Here is a 12,720-nt window from a genome sequence, read left to right on the forward strand (position 1 = left end):
AAAGTGCAAGATGCTTATTAGGAGATGAACACATTTGGAAGGGAGAAGAAAGAAGTTGGCTTGAGCTGAGAAAGAAAAAAATCTGTGATGTAGACACAGCAGCCTCAATCAACCCTCCAGGAAGCCATGGGCCAGCATCAGAGCTGTTCCATGTTGGAATGAAATGGCTGGGACTCTATACCATGGCTTCCATTCACCCTGGGTATAAGCTGCCCCGGGAAGTACCAGGCTCTGCAGCTGAGGCAGACCCTGAGGGTGACCACTGAAGGTGCTTTGCTGACAGCACTCCCAGCTCCCGGCAAGTCCTTCCTGGAAGGGAATCCCTGGAAGAAGCATCCTTCATGCTTGAAGTCGATGCATCTTTGTCTCCTACAAGCATCTGAGATCCAGCAATGAAGCCACTGTGGGTTCCAGACATTAAAAATTTATGCGATCTTATTTTATACTTGAGAGAGTGCAGTACCTGGATGTAGTGGTTATATTGGTTTGGCAGGAAGCCGCTGGCTATTTTGAACTGGTTCACAGTGTGATACTTTTGTTGATACCAACTTTCACACCTCCCAGAGCCTAGAAAATAGAATTCTGAGAATTGAATGAATGATTCATAGGAAAGCCACTCCAGGTTTAAGGAACAGAACTGATGAAAAGCTGGGATCCCTAGCTAATCATGGAGTGATAGATGCCTTTGAATCCTGTCCTAGAGTATGACCAGGTCAGTTTGCCCAACATGGGCTCAGGATTACTCTGTTTCCCATTCTCTGCTCATTCATTCATTCAGCCATCAAGTATTGATTGACAGAAGCAACAGAAATATGGCTTTTATTCCCCACATAGCAGGATTTCTGGGACCTTGCTATTAGTACAATATGAAAAAGTTTTCTTATTACTTAGTATGGCTAGGATTTTTAAAAAATCTTTTCATATCTTCCAATGCCTCATTTACTTTTCCTTAAGATAGGAATCACAGCCACTTTCTCCTCTACATCAATAATTTATTAAAAACCACTGGTTCCCATAGCAACTTCAAAGGTTAACAACTCATCTAGGTCAGAGGGATCTTCAGAAATTGTTTATCATGGATTCACCAGGTCTTCTAAGGAAAAAAAAAAGGTTTCATAAAACATTTAAGAGAATAAACACTGTGATAGAAAACACACACACACACACACACAGTCTGCTGGTGTAATGTGGGATTTTCTGCATTCTAGCATCTTGTTATCTTATTACAGGGTCAGAATGGTGGGGAATTCCTGGGGTGATTGGGCACAACACCATCCTAGAGGATTCAGGACTACAGAAAAGGACAGGGACCTAGCCATAGTGAGAATAATCTTTTCCTGACATAAAGCTTCAGGGGAGTGCTTGGGTTACAGGGCTGGAGTTCCTCATCTTTGCCAAATGTTGGAAGAATGCTTAAGAATCAATTATTATATCTCTGATTTTACAGAAGAGGAAAGCAGGCTTAGAGATTAAGGATACCTAAGAGAGCAAAGACTGGAACAGAAAGTAGTGACAGCAGGGCATGACCAGGAAAATGTACCGCTCAGATTTCCTGTCGCAAAGAGAAAATTGCGTGACTGGCTCCAGTCTCTGCTCATTGGCATCCACTGCCAACATGGTGTTGAAGCTCACTCCCCATGAGCTGCCCTTTCCAGTGCTGGGCATGGCAGAGATACCAGGGCAAGCCCATTCCCTCAAGAGGAGCATGGCCGACTCAAGGACTGCCTATCCACCAACTGCGCTGCATTGAGGCTCTTCCTCCTCCATCCTCCTTCCTCTCCAGTTTCCTTCCTCAGGGGTCAGGGCTGCATCTCAGTCTGAAATTCTTCCGATCTTCTTCTCCTTCCTTCAGTAATTCTCTCACAAGTCTGATTCCTTTTAACATCTGCTTCTAGTGGGACAACGAAAATAGACGGAGTTTGAAACAAACCCAAAGCAGGTAAGAATCAAGTAACATTTTGAATATGTTGACCAAAGCCACGTTGGTGTTCAAGGCAGGGAAAGCTGAAGTCAGCTTAATTAATGCCGAGAACCTTGAGCAGGAACTCTGGGAAGCACAGGTGCTCAAATTCAATGGTTGTTTCTGTCAATCCTCTGACACATACAGTGTTAGGGACCCTTATGGAAAAGAAGAAAAACAAAATGCCTACTTCTTAAAATAAAATAAAAAGCTTGAGCTCATAATTCTTTTTACTGGTTTCTGCATAATATTATTAATTGCACAATATATAATTATGTTATACAGCTGAAATTCCCATAAATATTCTAACATGTCTTCATTCTATCTCATCTCTTTCATCTCCATGGTCACATATCACCAAACTCTTCGTCAGCTTTCATTAGTTTTTTTTTTTTTTTTAATAGCCTCCTGCAGATCTTCTTGTCTTCTCAGAAGCTCTTGGCACTGGGGAGTAGATTCTTCTTGAATACACATTTGATTATGTTAATTTAATACTTAAAACCTTTCAGAGTCTGATCATTTTTTTTTTCAAAATCAAACCAAATTCTTTACTTGGACTTATGAGACCCTCCATGAGGCAGATCAGACACTCTGAAAGTTCCTTGTTTTGCTCTTCAGTTGGACAAAAGAGTTTCTTAGAATCCTTTTTGCATATTTTCTGAGAGTTGCTTGATATACCCTGATTAATTCAATAGAAAGAAAGGGGGGGTATGGCCCAAAGAGAATTGAGGGTGCTACTTTGGCACATAAAGTACATTAGAATCACATATTTATAGAAACCTGACCTGAATTTTTTTTTTTTTTTTTTTTGGTATTGGGGATTGAACTCAGGACCTCACAATGCTAGGCATGTGATCTATTACTGAGCTACATCCTTAACCCAGACCATTTTTTTGAGTTGAGTTGTGCCAATTTGCTAAGTACTCCATGTTCTCTTTTAGTTGGTAGATTCATATTTGTTTTTCCTTTTTTTCTGGAAAATCCTCTTATTTTCTTTAAAAAAAATCAATTTAAAAACTTTTCAATTTACATAGATAAAATTACCCATTTTAGTATACAGTTCAATAAAACTTTACCAGACATGTGCACTCATACCATCACCACAATCAACATAGAGTTCATCATCTAAAAATATTCCTTCATGCCCCTTTGTTGTCATTTCCTGTACCCAAGCAATCCCTGCTAAGCTTCTGGCTGCTGTAGATTAGATTTACCCTTTGTAGAATTTCTTATAAATGAATTATAGAGTATGCTCTTGTTTGGGCCTGGCATCTCTGACTCAGAATAACCTTTGTGAGGTTCATCCTTGCAGGATCATTGGTATATTTTTATGCCACAATCTATTAATTCACTTTTTTTTTAACCTTTATTTTATTTATTTATTTTTTAAAATGTGGTGCTGAGGATCAAACCCAGTGCCTCACACGTGTCAGGCAAGAGCTGTACCATTGAGCCACAACCCCAGTCCTCAATTCACTTTTTAAATTTTTTAGTTGTAGTTGGACACAATACCTTTATTTTATTTATGTGGCGCTGAGAATTGAAACCAGGGCCCCACACAAGCTAGGGGAGCACTCTACTGCTGAGCCACGGCCCCACCCCCCCACCCCCAATTCACTTTTGATGGATATTGGGTTGTTTCTAGATTTATACTATTATGAATAAAGTTCTATGAGCATTTGTATTTAAGTCTTTTTCATTTGTATATAATGTTTTTCATTTTTCTTGAGTAAAACATAAAAGAGTGCTGTATTGTATGATGAATGCGTGTTCACCTTTGTAAAGAAACAAACTATTTTCCAAAGTGATTGTACCATTTGACAGTCTCAAAGTAACAGTTCCAGTTGCTTCACGTCCTTGCCAGAACTTAGCATCATTGGTTTTTCAAAAATTTGCCATTCTTGTGCATTGTGAGTTTACTTTAATCTTCCTAGGACTAATAATGTTGAGTGTATTTTCATGTGTCTATTAGACATTTATTGTTTTCCTTTGCAAAATGTTCAAACATAATGCCAATTCTTAACATTGGGTAGTCTACCTTCTTATTTATTGAGTAGTAATAGTTCTTTATATATTCTGAATGCTTTATATGGATTTAGGAGCTTCGTTTCAATGCATTGCATTTCATTTTCATAGAAGAATTTTCCATTCCTAGTTCAAGATCACCCTCTTCTGTCAGTGTAGCAAAGTACAGTTCCTAAGGGACAACTTTTTTTTTTTTTTTAAGTCATAGGGTGAATAGGGGTTTGAGGCCACAAGTCCCCTCTCATGGCCTTCAAGAAGGGAGAAAGACCACTGGCACCTGCATGAACAAACATTATCACAAACTTCTTTATCTCCATTTCCATCTCTAAAACCCTGTGTCTTCCTAAGCTAAGGAAGTCTGTTCTCACTGGAGCCTTTTCTCCCTCTTCCTGTCCCTTACCATGTGTATAATCCCCAAATCCTAATACCCTTTGAGCAAGCACATCACTCACTGAGCGCTCCTGCACCTGCCCACTGCATTCTTAAGTAAACTTTTGCCAACCTGTATTTTGTAAGTTCAAATTTTTAGGCCCCTAGTCAGAGGGTGAAAAAAGTTTTCCCTACTTAATACCAGGATAAAACTCAGCTTTGGACACTGACCCTGAACAGAGAGAGCATTTCTACGGTGGGTCTAGGTGTGACAGCTCTGTCACCCACTGCTCTGGGAGGATGGCTCCTGTTGGCAGGAGACACATTCCTTCCTCCCTAGGGGGTTTCTCACTCCAGCCTGTTGGCCTATTTCCAGGCTGTGGTTTTACATTTTGCTTATTGTGTAAGTTTTTAAAAACATTTTTTATTTGTTCCTTTTGGTACAACACCTTTATTTTATTTATTTATATTTATGTGGTGCTGAGGATCAAACCCAGGGCCTCACATATGCTAGGCAAGCACCCTACCGCTGAGCTACAGCCCCAGCCCTTATTGTTCTGCTCTGTTTTGAGCCACTGAAATTTTCTTATTATATTTTGAAAGAAGCATATAAATGTGTATTTAATATCCTACCTCGAATTCCTATAAATTTAGAATGCAGAAAAAAAGGATTATGAAATCATTATTCTGAAACTTTTATCCTGAGGTTTTTCAGGTCTTTCAAAAAGTAAGGATGACACTATTTAAACTCAAAACATGTCCTTTGATCGGGTAATTCTGCCTCTAAAAATCTTACTTGAGGAAGTAAAGTAAAAAGTAAAGGGAAAAGGCTTCATGAACAAAGACGTTCATGGAAGTATTATTTTTGCTTATAAAGATTTGAATATATTATAAATACTTCCCACTTCCCAACAATAGAAATACTTATCAAATATATTCACACAGTGTGATATTATATAGCTATAAAATAATATTTTATAAAGAATATATAATATAAAAATGCTTATTATAATGTGAAGGAGAAAATTGTTCTTTGCTTTTATTTTGGCGCTTGGGATTGAACCCAGGGCCTCTTGCATGTTAGGCATGTGCTGTACCAATGAGCCGCATCCCCAGCCCCCTTAGCCATTTTTTTTGTTGTTGTTATTGTTGCACACAACTGTGATTTTTTAAAAAGTCATGGAAGAAAAATATGTATAAATTTTTTAAAAAACTCACCAAATTGCTAAAAATTGTTGTCGGTTGGTGGGTTTTTTTTTTTACTTTTTTCTTTACATTTTATTTATTTTTCAAAATTTCATTATGTGTAGGAATCCCCTTGATAATAGGAAAAGATCTAGATAAATATGTTGCCCAAAATCTGTCTGGTAGAAGAATGAAATTTTAAGATTAGGCATGTTTTCAATGATTCTAGAGAGCGGGTTGGCACGCTACACAGTGAGAGGCCGCAAGTGCCAGAGGAAGCTTTTGTGTTATAGGCTTATTTGTGCTTAGATGGCGTTCCAGCATCAGGGCAACCATGGCAGCAGTTTAGACATACAGGGCAAGGAGGCAGGGCTAGAAGTGACAGATGGCAAGAAGCTGCAGTCTGCAGGGAAATGGGCAGGAGCCAGGATCAGATGAGGAAGGAAGGGCAAGCCAGGATACGGGGCGAGGAGACCCTTGGCAGACGATGGGAGCCAACAATTAGTGACAAGTTGCTGAGTTGTTCCAGGCGCTGTTTGGGACCCTGAGAAAATCTGAGAAGATTGACACAGATCTTGCCTTCATGAGACTTACGGTCCAGGAAGGGGATTCAAGCTGTTTGTTTAAGAGACAGAGTCCCTAAGATGGTAGAAGAAAGAGAGTAGAGAAGGAAAGAATGGAGAATTGATGGATAATTAGAGAAAATGACCATTTGCGGTTCAGGTCGTCCCTCCCTCCCTCCCTTCCTTCCTGCCTTCCTTTCTTTTTAAAATATGCAGCAGATGAGATAATAAGAAGAAATTTAACCAGTATGTGCTACTTTATTAGGGTTGTCATGGAACAAACACACACAACATCAGTATCCATTGTTCAGCTAATATTCAGATTCCACAGGGCACCCACCCTGTGTGCTTATTTGCTAAATCTGCCCATCCCCCCAGCCATGGCTTTGCTTTTGCCGCATCAGCATCAGCAGGGAAATCTTCACTTGTTAATTGGGGACAGCTGCCACAAGGGGGCAGCCCGGTGCCATGGTGGATGAGATGAGGGTGGTCATGATTCTGGGGAGCTCTGGCCACCTTCCTCCTGCAAATCTCCTGATCACCCCCACCTCCCCGCCCACCCCCACTTCTAACCACAACTTTCCACTGCTCATTCATGATCTCGCTTTATTAAAGTAGATAAGCTCTAAAGATACATTTAAACTCCCTTTTAAATGGAAAAGGAATCCATAATATGCCATGCAGGCTGCCTTCCTATTAATTGCAGCTATAAATTAATTCTTCTTCCTTTAAAAGCCTGAATTTAGCTTCAACTACTTATAACTCCTGCCGTTTATCCCCTTGACCGGTGTCCCCTCCCCTCCCTGTTTCTCCCCTGTCCTCTCTCTATCTGCACCACCCTTTGCTCCCTCCCTCTCCGCCCTGCAAATCCATCACTATGGTTACGTGGGGACCTGTTTCTGTGGTGCTGTCTTCCATAGCCTGCTTCTGAGGTAATTTCCCCAGTGAATTCCAACTCTTCTCAGTTATCTCTGCCCTTATCCTCCATCAATGGAGAAAAAAATCGGAGAGAGGAAGAAGGAAAAGGGGGGAGGGAGGGAGGGAGAGAGAGAGAGAGAGAGAGAGAGAGAGAGAGAGAGAGAGAGATATGAATGTGAACATCCTAGCAGCTCAGATGTCAAAATTCTGTTTCCAGGAGACTTTCTATAGCTAAGGCTTCCTCTTCTTGTTTTCATTCTTTATGAAGAAAAGCTGCTCCTGACCCTGTGCCTCTTAATCTGGTGTGAACCTAAATCTACTTGTAACACTTACTAAGTAAACACCTCTTGGCTTTGTGGCTGTCATAACACTAAGCAACTATTTTATTTTTTAAGTACTTTCTGGAAGTTAAAAGACTCCTTTTAGGACAGAAAACTGAACTGAACTAAGAACAGGTCTTGTCCTAAGGGGGAGACATCAACATAGAAATTGTCTACCAAGTCAGTTCAGGCTACAGTGAGAGGTTAGAGAACAACTTGGAGCCATATGACAAGACAAGGAACTTTCTCAGAGAGATGATGAGCAAGAATCTCCAACATTTTTCAAACAGCAAAGATGATTCTGGAAAGCTTTTGTTGCAATAACATGGATGCAAAGGTCAGAAATGGCAGTAACTTGATGGTTTATTTGGTTTCCGGTAACTTAATATTTGTGAGTTAGGTAGTTTTCCATGCTTCTGTGGAGGTATAAGATGACCTGCTCAAATTATGCAAATGCTCATTCAAAGGAAGCAGCAGAATTATGTTAAACTCTTCCATAATTGAAACTATGATTCATACTGTCCATTCTCAAAGAAGAGTTGCATGAGATGAGCCCAGTCCAGCAACATTTGCTTAATGTCATAAAAGGGCTGTAAACCACAGAAACACTTCTTAAAATCCCCATGTCCTCTTTCATCCTCTCTCCTTACAAGCTTCCTTCTGGGTGTCAGAAAACACAACTGACACCATCCTCCAGCCTAACCTGAGATTTACTTTGTGTTATTCTTTACCCTCTTTTCCGGTTCTGCTCCACAGAAGTCCCTAAACAGAACTCTGCTGGGAGGGGTCCCAGAGAGGAAGATATTGAAAAGGAAGAGCCAGATCTTTAACTCAGAGGGCCCTGGAAGGGATGGGAATACATTGACAGCAACAATTTGGCCTGGTTAGACCTGCATTTTGGGTGACAAAACAAGTCATGGTTTTCTTTAAGCACTGAGCATCTGTCTAGGCCAGTTGGGACGGTCATCTGAACTAGTGATGACCCTTGCTGTGTTTGAGGACAGTAAATTCAACCACATTCAATCTCGGCCATAACCAAAGGAGAAAGGAAGGCATTTTAAGTTGACATATGAAGGGGCTCTCTGGTTTCATGTCCCAGGCTCACCATTACCTCAGCCAGAACATTCCCTTTCCTAACAGGAAGATGGAAGTCAGAGACCCGTGGGGAAGATGAGGACAAAGTTTTACATCATCTTCCCTTATCGAGGACAGTGTGCACATTGGTGACCCCGACGATGACACAATGCATAGGTTGCGGCATGCAGGAGAGGCTGGGCGGCTGTTTCAGGCTGAATCGAATTAATCGTTCATATCTTGGCTGAGTCATGAGGAGCCTCTTCCAGTCTTCAGCTCTGTAGGATCCAGATTGGATCCAAATCCAATTTCTCGAGTGGCAGGCCAGTGATGGATTTCAGGGAAGAACCTAAGCTTCAAAAGGGACTGAATAAGGGTGCTATGTTCCCATTGAGGAAAGCTGACAGAATAGCAAAGCAACTGGCTATTTAAATATTTTGTTCAGTCTCGTGTTCTACCTCAGGCCCCCACTGCCTTCCTTATCACGGTGGCAAGCCTCACTCAGCAAAAACAACTCTCATTCTAGTTCTTGAACTATGGGAGCCCAAGACTCTTCTTGGGGTCTCCAGAATGGTCCACTGGCCACTCCATGGTAAGGAAGTCTCTTTCCTTAAACCTCCTCACCCATATTAGACAAACCTTTTCTGGGGTCCACCCTTTGTGGTCCCAGTTTCTGGGAGACATGGCCATCCACAGCAGCTGCCACATGGTCACTGTGGCCACCTGCAGGGACAGGCTGGCTCTGCAGCTCTCTGCTGCATACAATGGACTCATTCTGCTTGCTAACGATTGGGTCATACCCCCCTCCCCAAAAGGCTGTGGTTCTTGCCCTGTGATTCTCCTTCTTCATGATTCCTTAACACGTACCAAACCCTTCGATTTTATTAAGAAACATGGCACAAAGCCATGCTGCAGCTTCCAGGTAGAGTTTATCTGACACGCCTGGATGAGTGATTCTGGCATTTATCATAAGGGATAATGGGTTGTTTCTGGGAAGGGCAGAAATATGGGCAGAAAATGTCTGAGCTCATCAACTATGCCCTGATTCTCATTTGATCTGTTATCAGCTAATAGAATCTCTTGACCTTATCCCCACATATTATGGTAGTTCCTATTTGAGGGCCTCTAAACACAAAGTCACTTATTATAGCCTGACAATAACTGTTATTATCACGATCTCCTGCTCTAGGATCCTTAAAGTAGAAACTGGGAATTGCAGAAATCTCAAACATCAGAATTAGATGAACTTTAAGCTGAAATAAACGGGAAAAGATTTGGAAGATGCTGATGGGGGTGCATTTGGGCATTCTGAAGGTAAAGAGACTGGGTTTAGATACCCAATGTGGTAGGTTATTAGACAACAGTTATACATGCCAAATTTTATTTTATGATGTACATCTATCTCCTTGGAGTCTAATTCGGGTTGGTAGCATGGGATCCAGAGTATACTTTTTTGGAGGGTCCACTTCTTCTTTGCCCTGGAAGAGCCTTTTAGCAGGTTAATATAATGCAAGTAATCTGTATAAGGCAAATGTAAATATTACAAACATCAACATCTGGGCTCATATTGCTAATGACTTCAGGGCCTACTGAACTCAGTTTAGGAGGGTGAGACAGCAAAACCCTCGTCATTAAATCCTCAGGAAATGGTTGGCATGGGATGGGGAGGGGGTTGTAGTCCCTTTTAATCTCTAGTGTTGGGAAATTTCTATTTTAAAAAGTTATCCAAGTATTACATAAAAATCATCTTTAAAAGTTAACAAAGGAATTTCAGGAATAACAGTAGTCCCTTGCTCCACCTCTCTCTAGTCTCATTTCCCAGGGACAAACACTCTGAGCTACTTTAGCTATTTCTAATGACATGTATTTCTGTATTCTGAATGGAGCAGTATGCACAGGCTAACATTTCTTGCTTTATCTGTTCTAGATATGCATCTGTTGATTTATTGTTAGGGTGTATGAGGATTTAGCTTTTTTCCTGTTTTTATTTATATATTTGTTCTAGTTTGTTATACCTGACAGCAGAATGCATTTTGATTCAGAGTACACATTTTAGCTTTTTTTTCCTCCCCATAAATCTTCTACCTGAATCTCCAATTTCTCCTCTCTTCCCACAGGGCTAGAGTGTGAGGTGGCATATTATAAACAGCAGGTGTTCCAGATCCAGACTGCTTAGGTTTGAATTCCAGCTGTGTGACCTTGGACCAAGTGCTTAAGCTGTCTGTTCTTTAGTTTCCTATCTTTAAAATAGAACGTTGACAATAATAGAACATAGGTTGAGAGGATGATTGGGTGAGACAGGCCATGGCACACAGTAAGTGCTCCATTAGTGTTAGCTTTTAATTAGAAATTTTTGGCTAATTCAAAATTCCATGTTTAAATTAACATAAATACATAAATGATGTTCCCTGATGATAATTCTCACTTTTTCTTCTTGTACAACTTCTGTTTTCCTGCCTTTAATCACTGCATGGCTTTTTCACTTGCTTAGTTTTCTGTGTACCTATTAGAAATTCTCAATTTCTCCAAAAGCCTCTCAGTACAAAACCATGTCAAGTAATCTGTCACCTCTATTTTTCCCTACTGGGAACTCCTTCCAGAAAGTTTTCATCTGCCTGTGTCTTGTGATCCTCATGCTGTCTTTGCTAGAGACATAGCAATCATCTTAGAACTACTCTCCACACCATAGTCACAATTCCTCTGCTTCTCATCTGTGTTGAATTCCATTTTCTCACTCCCGTATCTTCCTATTTCTTGTCTTACTCCCTTATTTTGGTGGAGTACATCCTATAGTGTGTTCCAGAGAAAGGCTCATGGAAGAAAATTCATGAGATTTTGTAAGCTGAAAAATGTCAGTGTTATTACTCAACAGCAGGTTAGAAAAGAGAACTGGGGATTCCACTATTTGTTATGCAGGGTTTTAGAAAAACCGCTTGTTTTAAGATTTGTACTTTATGCTGATCTCTACTATGCTTTGCATTCTCAGGCCTGGAATCTTCTTCAATTCTTTCTCTGGAAAGTATAGCTAATAATAGCATCGTTGTAAGAATTAAATGATTAAATGCATGTAAAATATTCAGTAGGTGTCCTGCACATAGTGAATACTCAGAAAATGGTATTATAATTTCTTTCAATCCTTAGCATTGAGTATAACTCAAGCCATCTACAGACAGGAAGAAGTTATATGAGCCAGCAGAGTTATTGCACTAACTGGAATATTGCTTTTTAGGAGACAAAGAAAAAAGAGAAAGTTACCTGGGAAGTCGAGGTGTGGGATTGCAAGTTTGAGCCCAGCCTGGGAAACATAGTGAGACCCTATTGAAAGAAAGAAAGTGTGTAAGCAAATAAATAAGTAAATTAGTTCTTCAGACCTTGAGGTGAGAATGAGTGCACATATGACTATTTGGTGATAGTGGATATTTGTGTGTGTTTTTTTTTTAATAGAGTCTCTCTGCTTATTCACATCATTCAGAATGTTAGTCCCTTTTTCCTAAATCTTTGGTGAATTTTGTGCTAAAAATACTCCTTTCCCATTTGGTGCAGTGAAATGTCATATCCATTAAACACCAACATACCAAATGCTGTGTGCAGATCCTCAACCCAGCAAACCTAAATCAACAGGAAATTGTGATCTTCCTCAGCTTGTTCGTCCTGCACATCTCAACATATTAGTCTGAGGGGTAATTTAAATTTTAATTGTTATCTTAGAGCTACCTTATAATATATGAGAACAAAGAACTCATCTACTATAAAGAAGAGTCAAGATCTCCAAACTTTGAAGTTGGAGTTTTTCCCTTATTGCAACAGAGAGCTACAGGATTTTCAGAGCTGAAAAGGGCCTTTAGGGCAATCTGATCTATTTCCAATGTTTTATAGAAAATTGGGCCCAAAGAAATTCAAATGTCTTACCTGCAGTAATAGTAACACTAGTATGTCCTGAACCTTTGGCCAAACTTTTCTAACCAAAGGCTTGAATTCTTGACACATCACCTGTCAGTCTAATGTAATTGCTTATGCCAGAGGCTCCCAAATCTCAGTTATTGGGCTGGTGATGGATTATCAACTCCAGAATAAGTTAAAAAATAAAAGTTTCTGCGTCTCATTCTTTGAAGATTCAGTGACCCCAACAATCTGTTCATGTAGTTAGCGTTGTAGGTGATTCTGGAAGGCACCCAGATTGGGGAGCCAATATTAACAGAAGTCAATGTTTTACGTGTACTATTCTCTGCTGAGATTGTCCTATCATGATTTACAGCTAATGCCTAGATACCTGAAGTCAATCTAAATCAGGAGGAGTCCTGGGCCA

This window comes from Ictidomys tridecemlineatus, chromosome 1 (genome assembly GCF_052094955.1).
Source record: "Ictidomys tridecemlineatus isolate mIctTri1 chromosome 1, mIctTri1.hap1, whole genome shotgun sequence".
In the NCBI taxonomy this organism is placed as follows: Eukaryota; Metazoa; Chordata; class Mammalia; order Rodentia; family Sciuridae; genus Ictidomys; species Ictidomys tridecemlineatus.